We start from the raw sequence: 12,479 nt of genomic DNA, 5'->3' as shown, positions 1-12,479 counted from the left end.
GGTTAACTTTGAAATATTCCTTTGTTAGTATTTGCTGTATCATATACAACATCACCATAATTTATGTCCTTTGACAATATTTGTATACAGCTGTGTCACTCGTTGCTTCTGTTCTCTCTGGTCTAAGCTTTTAAGAGAGTCAACATATCAAAGACTCTGCCTATGGTCTGTGCATTAAAAAGTTTGAGACATTCAATCAATTTTTCCCCTCTCATATTAATTAAGTAGTGATTTATATGACTACAAATTAATAGGAGTGTACATAAACACCATTTCCACCACCAAAAGACTGTGTCTTATCCCATCCTCCCCTGTGAACAGTACTCTTTCTGAACTATTAAGGATTTTTTTTTCTAATTTTCTAAGAACAGAATAACATGTTTTTTTTTTTAAATTGATATAAAACTGAATATCCCCAACACATTTCTGGTTTAATGGATCTGTGCATATGGAGATAATTTCTCAGATTCATTAGACATTGTATAGCTTTTGCCCTATGGTGTTTATTTGATCTTTATTGTTTGAGGTACCCCTTTTTACAGAAAATATCAAAAGATCTAAGCCTCCTGCCTTAGGTGACATGTTTGCTAACATTTAAAATCCTAGCTCCATGTGCTTTGGAATATATCATGCTTAGCTGAAGTTGATTTCTTGTAGGATAGGAGTATAAGATCGGGCATATGTGGCACCTTTTCTAGATGAATTTTTTTCAGTACAGTATGGATTCAGCAAATACAACTGTATGACTATTACAATTATAGGCATTCTAGGTACCTCCTGGATTGCCATCAGTATTTAAAACATTCTACTATTGATATAACAGGTAAAGACGCATTGATATAACCAGTAAAGACAGTCAGGCAGAATGTGAAAAATGTCTTCTTAGAGAAGTACAATGAGGGAGGCATTCATTCTTCTCAGGGAAGAAGGCAAGGCTTCGTGGAAAAAAAGTGCCATGTGAGTGAAGCCAGAAAAGCTGGAAAGACAGAACAATTAGGAGGAAGCAGAATTCTGTGTAAAGGGAAGAGCAGGCTTAAAAATATGGAGTTCGGAATTTACAAAGCCTATTCCAGTTATAATAAATAGTTCCGTGTGGATGCAACATGGAATGAGAAGTAAAACAATTTAGGAAGGTCTGGTGTTGTGACTTTACTTGAACTGATAAGTATGGAATGTATTAGAGGAATAACAGATTCAAAATTATTTTTGCAGCACCTGTCTTTGTTGAGTCATATTTCTTAGAAGCTAAAGTCACTTTAAAGATATTTCTAAATTAGATATTATTGGCTATCTAAAAGAACTCAGCATTAAAGTACTCTTCTGGTCATGGTGTGATGGTATGATGATGATGCTCATTGGTGAAGTCACTAAAGATTAGTTTTAAGGTCACAGTGCCAGAAAGCAATTGGAAGAAAAATCACTGGCTTTATTTCATTTTGTAAAGAAGTGTGCCATCTGAAGAGTACACTGTGTTTTCTCACCAGTAGGTACTAGTGCTCATTTTGTGGGATAATGTAGCCACAGAGAAAATGCTGGTGATTTGGGAATAAGCTTATTACTTTCCATAAATAAATAAAATTAAAATTAAAATACTCCCTTCAGATTTCCAAGTGCATGTTGCAAAGTATACTTGTCTCACCCTTTTGTAGTCTCTGAGCCCTGGACTGCAGATATCATTTCAAATGTTCATTTATAATAGTCAACCCATATCTGTGATCTTGGGAGAACTCATGCAATTTCCAGTGGAGGGAAGGAGGACACAGAACTCTAGTGGTGGGAAAGGTGTGGAATTATACCCCTGTTAAAATTATGCCGCTGGAAAAAAATTCATTTATTTCAATGTCAGGCACATAGAAGGTCTATAATAAATGTTTACTGAATTTAATTATTATACTTCTGTTGAGTGGTTATAACTTTAAAAAAAAGGCCTGAATTATAGAGTTAAAAGACATATGAATCTTACATCTGTTACTAATTGTGAGATTCTGCTTAATCCATGTCACCTAACTTTACTGGGTTTTAGTATCTTAAAATGTAAACTACAATTAATGTAGCTTTATAGCTTGACGAGAAAATCAGCTAACTATATCCTTGATACACTCTGACAGATATCATTAAACTACTAGGTTCTAGTTTCATCTACTATTTTTTAAGTGGGTCTTGCCCAAAATTTAAAAATATAAAATAACAGAATGCTAAAATGGGATGAACAAGAAAAATCAGTGCCCAGTACTTACTAAGGGTTAAGTAATATATCATGAACCTTTTATTTCAGTTACCTGTGTTCTGAATTATGACATGAAATTGCTATATTCAATATGTTTCTTTTTTTATTTTGTTGGGTTATGGCCAGTAAAATTAGATAAATACTGTTCGAAATGATAGTGAGGTCTTTATTCCACAAAGTGAGGTTTGGGGGTTGTTAATTTTTTTCAGAGCTAAAGATTTAAGATCTCTAGTATTTTTCTAATTATTAAAGAAAAGATGACTTCTCATTATTTTCCATTTAATGTGAAACACTTTAACCTAGATAGTTGAAAGTCAGTGATGTTTGTGTGGCATATGTTGAACTCTTATCAATAGCAAAATTTGTTAGCCAGCAAATCTCAATCTTTGATCATGCTAATTGAATTTACAAAGTAATAATAGTAATGATAATAAATAAATATCATAGTCCTCTCATCCTAAATAAACATGAACTTCTAACGATGCAGATGACATATGTATATATCACTAAATTATAATGAGCTCTGTATTATACAAACTGGGGCAGGGGGAAGTTAACTTTTTCAGAGTTACAAATGTAAGATCTCTAGTATTTTCCCAATTATTAAAGAAAAGATGACTTCTTGCTATAACAAGTGAGACTAGTTATAGTGAGACTGATTTTCATTTCTTGAACACTTACTATGAGTCAGGTGCCATGCCTTACCTACTATCCCTTTTAAGACTAAGAGTATCCTTAAAGAGTAAATGCTAGTATTTTTTTTTTAATTTTATGGATGTGCCAGCTGAATTTTTGAAAGGTAAATTATACACATACTACTTAATTGAGCCAGAATTTTGTTTGATCCTAGGTCTATCAGATTCTAGAGCAAAATTCAAAAGATTTATTTAGTTTTATATGAAAATAGTATTAAAATGCCTACAATCTCTTAATACTATACTCCTACAAAGAAAAATGATTCGGGAGGTCTCTTAAGAGTTTATTGTCTTTAAAGCTTTGGTATGTATGGAACTGGGTAAGACGTGGTTTAATCACAACAGTACGAGAACAAGTGTGAAGACTTTCTAACAGTGTATATTATGTTGGAAATACTGAGGAAAATTCCTGGCACATAGTACATATTTAATAAAGATTTATTGGGTGTTGTATTAATTCTCAGAATGGGGGAATAGGAGAAGGCTGCAGAAACTTGTGTTAAAGAATGATCTTACCTGTGTTAAAAAATGTTCTTACCTGCAGTGTGAAAGGATTGTGTATGGCAGAGGAAGTTAAGACTAGATTTGCTTCAAGTTACTATGGTATAGACTGGTAGTTAGTTGACTCCAGTGTCCTGTAGCTATGGCCCCTTCAAAGAGTCTGATATTCTGTGAAGAAACATGGCTGGTAAAAAGATCTTTGGAGTCTGAATCTTAAGTTCAGACCTTAAGTCTGCTCTCTTGAATGGTTATTTTCATAGTTTAAAAGTACTCAAGCAAAGGATCCTATACTATCTGGACCTGAAAAAGAAAAAAAAAAAAACACTTGAGTTGCTTCACAGGCAATGAAGCAGGTCTGCAGGTATCTATCGTTCTCTCCCCCTCTCTGTCTTCCCCTCCTCTCTCCATTTCTTTCTGTCCTATCCAACAACAAATGACATCAACAACAATAATAATAACCATAACAAGGCTATAACAACAAAGGCAACAAAAGGGGGAAAATATGGCCTCCAGGAGCAGTGGATTCATGGTGCAGGCACTGAGCCCCCCAGCAATAACCCTGGAGGCAAAAAAAATTCATTTTAAAATATAGATACAATCTTTTATGAATTTTATCTCCTATTTCCATTGTCTTTATCATAACAAAAATTAAATTCTGAGAGTTTATTATCACCCCCAAGAAGTGTCTATTTTCATTAAAATATATAAACTTAATTATTAAAATAAACAAAAATAGCTGTCCATTAGACATTTTTGTGCCACCAAGGTTATTGCTGGGGCTCAGTGCGTATAGGACAATTTCTCTGCTCCTGGTGACCATTTTTTTAAACAATGGAAACAAAGGATAAGAGGCAGAGAAACAGGAACAGAGAGAGGGGGAGAGAGAGACAGAAAAAGAGAGATATCTGCAACACTGCTCCACCAATCATAAGGCTTCTCTCCTGCAAGGCTGGAACCTAGATCCTCACACATAACATATGCACTTTTACAGATTCACCACCACCTGGCCCTTCCATTAGGCTTTTTTTTATTAGTTATTTAATATTGATATACAAAATCATAAGAGAACAGGGGTATAATTCCACACCATTTCCACCACCAGAGTTCTGTATTCCCATTCCCTCCATTGTAAACTGCAGTAGGTCTCTGCAAGTTGAAGATATAGGCTGATTATTATTTCTGTGACTGTCTATCCTATTAGACATTTTTAAGAGCAAAAGAATAGTTGTCCAAGCATTTGGAAGCTCATCTTTTGTACAGAGCACTGGATGAAGTCCTAAATATTTCCTTTATTTTTAATTCGTTATTTTAGTATTCTTTAGTGATTCTCTGAAAATTTATTTGACCCCCCCCTCAGCTACTAGTTCACAATTGTTTTGACCTTGAATGCTGCATTCATTTAAAATAAGCAGATCAAGAAGAGTAATGAAAAGGCTTAAGAAAATGTTAAAATACAAAATTATATATTCCTCCTATGGTTTTTCTCAGTACACTATAGAATCAGGATTAAAACAAGGAAATTCTCAATGTCCTAGATTCTGTCCCTTCAAATCTTTCCTAGTACCCTGTGCCTAGAAGTGATCACCAATTCATTGTGCAGGCTTTTGACTGAATTTTTTTCTGTGTACTATGTACCAGGAGCAAAAAATCAATTCCTGTTCTCAAGGAACTCCCACTCAGTGGGAGAGAAGTAGGTGACCAACTATAGAGTGATGACTACCACAACAGACTAGAAAATGTATCCTAAGATATACAAATCAAGGAGGCTGACTCCAACTGCTATTTGCAAAATGGAAGAGTTATTTATATTTTGGTTGAATTGGAAGAGGGGAATACATGTGCAAGAGCATAGAAGAGCAATACTGCAGGTGTTCAGAGTGTGTTATTTGCTTCACTGCATTTTGAAATTTATCTATGTACAGATATGTCTGCTAGACCCTCAAGACTGACTTTCTAGATATCAGGGGTCAAATTTCATGAAACTCAGTTATCTCACAATAATGATTTAGTCTTTGCCACACTCCTATGAATCTTATTAACAGTGAGCAAACTAAGTCACCACCTAGTTGAGTAATATGCCCAAGGTCACCTATCTGAACAGGGAATTGAGCTAGGCAGGCTTTAGTGCCTATGTCCGAAACCATTATACTATGCAATAGATCTTTAATAAATCCTTCAATTTATTTGGGTTGAATGTAGTCTATTCAGTTATTTGATTTTTTTTCTTTTTTATCTTTATTTTATTTATTGGATAGACACAGCCAGAAACTGAGAGGGAAGGGGGTGACAGAGAGGGAGAAGACAGAGAGACACCTGCAGCCCTACTTCACCATTCGTGAAGCTTTCTCCCCGCAGGTGGGGACTGGAGGCTCAGACCTGGATCCTTGTGCACTGTAACATGTGTGTTCAACCAGGTGTGCCACCATCCAGCCCCAGTTATTTGATTTTTTAATGTGAGGTTTTATATCAAAATACTAAGAAAATCACTGACTTTTACTTTTTCTTGTATGACTTGTAGAAACTCACAGGAGGGAATATTCTTAGAGTCTCTTAATCTGTAGTCTTTTCTACTTTTATAGATATTTTAAATTTTTATTAGTTATTTATATTGATTTACAAAATTACATGTCAATGGGAGTATAATTCCATTCCGTTCCCACCACCAGAGTTCTAAATCCCCAATCTCCCCATTGCAAACTACAGCAATTGATTCTCCTAAGGTTGCAGACATGGGTTAGCTTATCATCTCTACAACTATCTGTCTACATTTGTACATAGTTGCCCCCTTTTTCTTCCAAGTCCTGTCTTCTCTCCCCCTCCAGGCTACATATAACCCTATCACTACATCTAAATGTCCCTCCTTTCTTCCTCCTCTCTCTATGGGTCTTGATGGAGCTGGAGTTCAGGGCCCTCTTATCCTCTTCCTCCTATTACTTTTTCCATACTGGGAGTATGAACCAGAATTCTTTTTGGGGTATGAAAGGTAGGAGTTCTGGAATTCTGGTTTCTGTAATTGCTTCTCCACTGGACCTGAGCATTGGCAGGTTGATCCATATTCTCTCTCTCTCTCATTCTCTCTCTCTCTCTCTCCCCCCCCTCTCTTTCTCTGTTTCCTTCTTTTTTGATTTAATAATGACAAGGAGGATACAATTCCACACAGTTCCCACCACCAGAGTTCTATATTCCATCCCCTCCATTGGAAGCTTTCCTATTCTTTATACCTTTGTGAGCATGATGGACCTAGGGTCATTATGGAGTGCAGCAGGTCTGACTGCTGTAATTGCTTCTCCACTAGACATGGGCACTGGCAGGTCGAGCCATACTCCCAAACAGTTTCTATCTTCCCTAGTGGGGCAGGGCTCTGGAGAGGTGAGGCTCCAGGGTACATTGGTGAGGTTGTCTGCCCAGGGAAGTAGGTTGGCATCATGGTAGCATATGCAGCTTGGTGGCTGGAAAAATAGTAAAATGAAAAGCAGAAAAAATTGTTTAATAATCAAGAATCTGAAGGTAAGAATATAGCATGTGAGATTTCAGGTCTCCATTTTGGAAAAAGCTAGTAGGTCTACTTTAGGTATATTCTTTTTTTTTTTTTTCTTTTTTTTCCTCCAGGGTTATTGCTGGGCTCGGTGCCTGCACCATGAATCCACCGCTCCTGGAGGCCATTTTCCCCCCTTTTTGTTGCCCTAGTTGTTGCAGCCTCATTGCGGTTATTATTGCCATTGTTGACGTTGCTTTGTTGTTGGATAAGACAGAGAGAAATGGAGAGAGGAGGGGAAGACAGAGAGAGAGGGGAGAGAAAGATAGACACCTGCAGACCTGCTTCACCGCCCGTATATTCTAAGGGGCCCACGACTTTACTAATTTTGCTAGAGCCTGACAGCTAATGTGCAGGTGGGCTAAAGGTATTGACTGGCCCCCAGCCTGTTTCTGTCTTCTATAGCAGGATAGGGCTCTGGAGAGGCGAGGCTCCAGGACACATTGTGTTTTTTTTAATTACTTATTTAATAATTACTGACAAGATTGTGATATAAGAGTGATACAATTCCATAGAACTCCCACCACTAGAGTTCCATATCCCCTCCCCTCCACTAGAAGTTTCCCTATTATTTATCCTTCTAGGAATATGAACAAAGATATTTATGGGTAGCAAAAGGTGGAGGGTTTGGCTTCTGTAATTGCTTCTCCCCTAGACATTGACAGTTGAATCCATACTCCCAACCTGCTTCTGTCTTTCCCTAGTAGGGTAGGGCTCTGGGGAGGTTCCAGAACACTGGTGAAGTCATCTGCCCAGGGAAGTCAGTTTGGTGTCATGGTAGCATCTGCAACTTGGTGGCTGTAAAGCATTAAGATATACAGCAGAATGATTTGTTTAATAATCAGGAACCTAAAGGTATGTCTAAGAGAATGGCAGATGAAATTTGGAGTCTTCATGTTGGAAGGAGCTAGGAAGTCTATTTTAGGTATATTCCAAGGGGCCCATGATTTTACTTATTTTGCCTGAGCCTGACAGCTAACATGCACATGGGTTAGGAGTATTGTCTGGGAAGATAATAATCAGAGTTGAGGATAGGACTAGAAAGTTGGATCAGGGCAGAAAGAGGCTCCCAAATGTAGTTTCATTTATTTGTATTTTATTTATTTATTTTTATTACTAGAGCATTGCTCAGCTCTGGTTTATGGTGGTGTGGAAGACTGAACCTGGGATTCTGGTGCCTCAGGCATGAGTATCTCTTTGCATAACCATTATGCTATCTCTCCCACCTCCCAGGATACATTGTTGAGGTCTTCTGCCCAGAGAAGTTAGGATGGAATCATGATAGCATCTGCAACTTGGGTGCCAGGATATAAAATAAGACAAAAAGGTTAATGAACAAGAACCAAAAAGTAGGAACAGAGCAGATGATATTAGGGATTTCAGGGTGGAAGGAAGCTAAGAAGTCCATTTTAGGCATGTTTCTAGGGGCCCACAACTATGGTAGTTTTTGTTTGAGTTTGATAGCTAACATGAAGTTAGATAAAAATATTGTCTGAGAAAATGGTGTCAGAGTAGAGAAAAGGAGTAGCTTCCATTCTTGAAAAATACATATGAATAAAATTAACTACCCCCATCCACCCAACCTAGTATATATTTATATTTATATATTTTATTATATTTATAGTAATATATTTTATTTATATTTATATATTTATATTTAGCACAAGAGCATGTGTAACCTATTGGTCTGAGTTTGCTGCTTGGTTACAGCTGGGAACATTGCAAGCTGCATTCATTTCAAGACCAGTCTTCCTCGAGTGGCAGGGCAGGATGTCCCAACCTCCCTTCAGAGACTGGGGCAACTTGATGGCTACCATCACTGCTTTATGGTGAGGGTAAGGTCCTGGGAAGGCCTGGAGAATTTATGATGATATTCCTGATAGAAGTGACCAGTGGTGGTGGAGAGAGGGGTCCATTAGAGGTCTAGGCCCATCATATTTGTGTAGAAATCCAAGGTTTCCCTGATTAGGGCCTCAGATGATAATGCTTAAGCTCTAGTTATTAGCCTGATTTGAGCCCAGAGTGAAAATGAAATATGAGTTTGGGTAGGAAACAGCAGAGATTAGAGTTAGAAGGAAGCTGGTAAAGAAACAGAGGCTGTAAATAAGTCCTTTCCCAGGGAATGTAAGATTACTGGCCTTAAAACTTTGGCATTCTGGGACATTTTGAGAACTGTTAAGGGAGTCAGTGGCAATAAAAGCAGTTGGGGTGGAGGGCAGGTGGTGGTGCAACTGGTTGAGCAAACATGACACAATGTGCAAGGACCCAGGTTCAAGCTCCTGGTCCCCACCTGCAGGGGGATAGTTTTGCAAATGGTGAAGAGGTGCTGCAGGTTTCTCTCTCCCTCTCTACCTCTCCCTTCTTTTGCGATTTCTGGCTGTGTATCCAATAAATAAATGTAAATAAAAATATATTTTAAAAAAAGGCAATTGGGGGGTCCGGCAGTAGCACAGCGGGTTAAGCGTACATGGCGCAAAGCACAAGGACCAGCATAAGGATGGGTTGGAGCCCCCGGCTCCCCACCTACAGGGGAGTCGATTCACAGGCAGTGAAGCAGGTCTGCCAGTGTCTGTCTTTCTCTCCCCCTCTGTCTCCCCCTCCTTTCTCCATTTCTCTCTGTCCTATCCGACAGTGACAACAACAAAGGGCAACAAAAAGGAATAAATAAATAAAAAACAAGGGCAACAAAGGGAAAAAAATAAACATTTAAAAAAAGCAATTAGGGCCTTTTAAAAATGAAAGTGCTCCATGTTTGAATTGATTTTAAAGAGGACAGGAGAAAATTCTATGGAAGAACAGAGAGAAGAAAAGCATATCTAGCTATGGAGAATAAACAAGAACCTCAAGAGTCATTCATTTGGTCATTTGTTCTACAGTAAAACCCCAAACCAACTAGTTCCTGGGATTACATAAGAATCAAACAGTTGTTTTTAAGGAGCTCACAGTACAGTGATAAATAGGAAAATGAGTTGATACCGAACAGCTCACAATGGAAGTATACAAAGGAATAGAAGTGGGGGGCCTGCTGCTGATGTAAAAGCAAGGCTCACCAGATAGCAGAGTGTGTGCAGAGTGTGGAAGCAACAATCTAAGTGGAGGGTATTAATTGTATATTTACTTATTTATTTACTTCCTTATAGGCAGGTACCCCTTTCTCTCCTTATATCCTTGGTATTTAAAATAGTGATTTCTGGTTCATCAAAAGAGTAAATTAGTGTTAAGGAAGTTAGTTCAGCTGCTAGTCTCTTGTAAGCCTTTTATTTGTGGGGAGGGATGATGTAGTGAAGAACTATATTATCATTATTAAAGTATGACTTATTCCTTACTTTAAAATATACCTGTTTGACAACAGCTTATTCTGAATATTTGTTAGTTTTACCTTTTTAAAAGGTAAGTTCCTGCGGTAGAAAAAATATATCAAAAATTTAAAGCATGTGTCAATCAAATTAATTTTGTATCTGTGGTTTCAAAGGACATGATTATATTACTCAAAAGAATAAACCCTTTTTCCCCGACACTTTGCTGAATATACATATATATATTCAGTATATATATGTATTGAGTATATATATTCAGTATATATGTGTACATATTCAGTATATATATCATAATATATATATGCATATATATATGACTGTCAAAAAACTCATGACACACTTTTGCACAGAAAAACAGTCATGGCTTTTCCAACACCCCTATATATCATATCTAGATTATTCTTAGTGGCATCTTAAATTAATCCTAAAAAGACCTTAGTAGTAATTTTATCTTATATAGTTTAAATTATAGTAGAGAGGCAATACTTTCTAAACTTATCATGGGTTTGGAAAGTCTTTTTTCTGAAATTTTTAAAGTTTCTATTTGACTCTTGCCCAATTATTTTGAATTATTGGGGTTTCAAAAGCATATTTTGAAAAAGGCAAAAGATTGTGAAGACAAATATTTATTCAATTTAAATCCAGAATTCTCTGTTGTTATGAGGCAAACCATAAAAAGCATGGATAGTGGGAGATATTAAAAATAGATGAATGGAGGGTTGAGGTGAAGGAAAATGAAGTGAAAAAAATGTATAGACATCAAATCTCAAAGTACATGTTGCTTTTAAAAATAACCTAAAGTTTGTATTGTGTTCCCATGCTATTTACACACAGGGGACTACAGATTGGGTACTCATTCATCTAGTAATAATACAGAAGAAACCTAATAAATTACAAGATGTGAAGTCCACAAAACAAAAGCAAACCCAAACACAGACAGAGGACAGAGCATATTAGTGACTCATTCTCATAATAAAGTATTTGCCTCAAAGCTGACAAAATTCTGATACTTGCTACTTGTGATTTTTTTTCTTGCTTCTCCACTTCGCTTCTTGTTCATGAAATTTTTTATAAATATGTTTTAGGACAATTTCCATATGCAGGAAAGAAAGAGAGAGAAGCTTAAAAAGCATGGTGTGGAATGCTGCTTGACAGTGTCATACATTCACAAGATGTCCTTGAAGATGGAGCACAGAACAGAGATCAGGGAAATTTTGGCAGCTGCACTTGGGAAAATAAATGGCTGTTGTGTGATTGGGCAGATCCTGAAAGCAGGCTCCTGCTCAAACCATGTAATTAAGAAAAGTGGGAGCTTTTTTCCAAGTGCAGAATGTTCATAATATCAGAGTTTGTCAGCAGGAGCTTTTAGAATGGATCAGTACTTTTCAATCCCTGATCCAGGGAATGGTTTTCTTGTAAATCATCTTCTCTCCTTGCTGTCCTCGTGAAGGTTGCTGCCAGGCGATAAGGCAGACTTAGATTGTAACCTTGCTAGTACACATTGATTTAAGTGAATGGGAAACTGAACCAGACTGTTTCAAGAAATATAATTTTTATTCATTTTGGTTCCCATGTGCCCTCTAATGTAGGAACAAGCAAAGTGTGGCCAAGCAGAGATTCTGAAGCACAACTCTGAGAAGGAGAGAGATCATTTTTAATACTTTGGCACCAAACTGGTTTGAATGGCTGGCTTTATTTATTTATTTATTTTTAAATTAACTTCCTTTCATTTTATAGAAGCGATATATTTTCATTGTAAAAAAATATCTTGGGGGGGGGGGTTGGGCAGTAGCGCTAAGCCAAAGGACTAATGTAAGGATCCCAGTTTGAGCCCTCGGCTCCCCACCTTCACTTTTTCTTTTAAAAATTTTTTAAATTATCTTCGTTTATTTATTTAAATTATCTTCGTTTATTTATTGGAGCCAGAAATTGAAAGGGAAAGGGGGTAATAGAGAGGGAGACAGAGAGACACTTGCAGCATTGTTTTACCACTTAAAGCTTTCACCCTGCAGTTTAGGATCAGGGGCTTGAACCTGGGTTCTTGCACATTGTAACATGTACACTCAACCAGGTGCACCATCACCCAGCTCCCATCACTTTTTTCTATACTGAATATATACACAATTTTTTCAAGTTATAAAACCCTTTGTAAACATAATTTCAACAATTTCAGGGCAGTGATTTTAAAATGCTACAATAACTTA

The 12,479-nt window shown here is 37.0% G+C and overlaps 1 protein-coding gene across 16 annotated transcripts in view; it reads left to right on the top strand.

Moving 5' to 3' along the window:
* ELAVL4 (ELAV like RNA binding protein 4) overlaps nucleotides 1-12,479 on the top strand; it is a 164,852-nt gene that overhangs the window by 76,266 nt on the left and 76,107 nt on the right. Inside the window, exon 1 of one of the 16 annotated variants that reach the window (XM_060205922.1) lies at nucleotides 11,925-11,951. The exons of the other annotated variants lie outside the window; for them this stretch is intronic. The gene's annotated coding sequence lies outside the window, so the exon portion shown is untranslated. Of the gene's footprint in view, nucleotides 1-11,924; nucleotides 11,952-12,479 lie in introns of those variants that run through there. 16 annotated transcript variants of the gene reach the window in all.

The sequence above is a fragment of the Erinaceus europaeus genome, chromosome 13, assembly GCF_950295315.1.
Source record: "Erinaceus europaeus chromosome 13, mEriEur2.1, whole genome shotgun sequence".
Lineage (NCBI taxonomy): Eukaryota > Metazoa > Chordata > Mammalia > Eulipotyphla > Erinaceidae > Erinaceus > Erinaceus europaeus.
The sequence above is the reverse complement of the archived record's forward strand: the minus strand, read 5'-3'. Positions and strand labels throughout refer to the sequence as shown.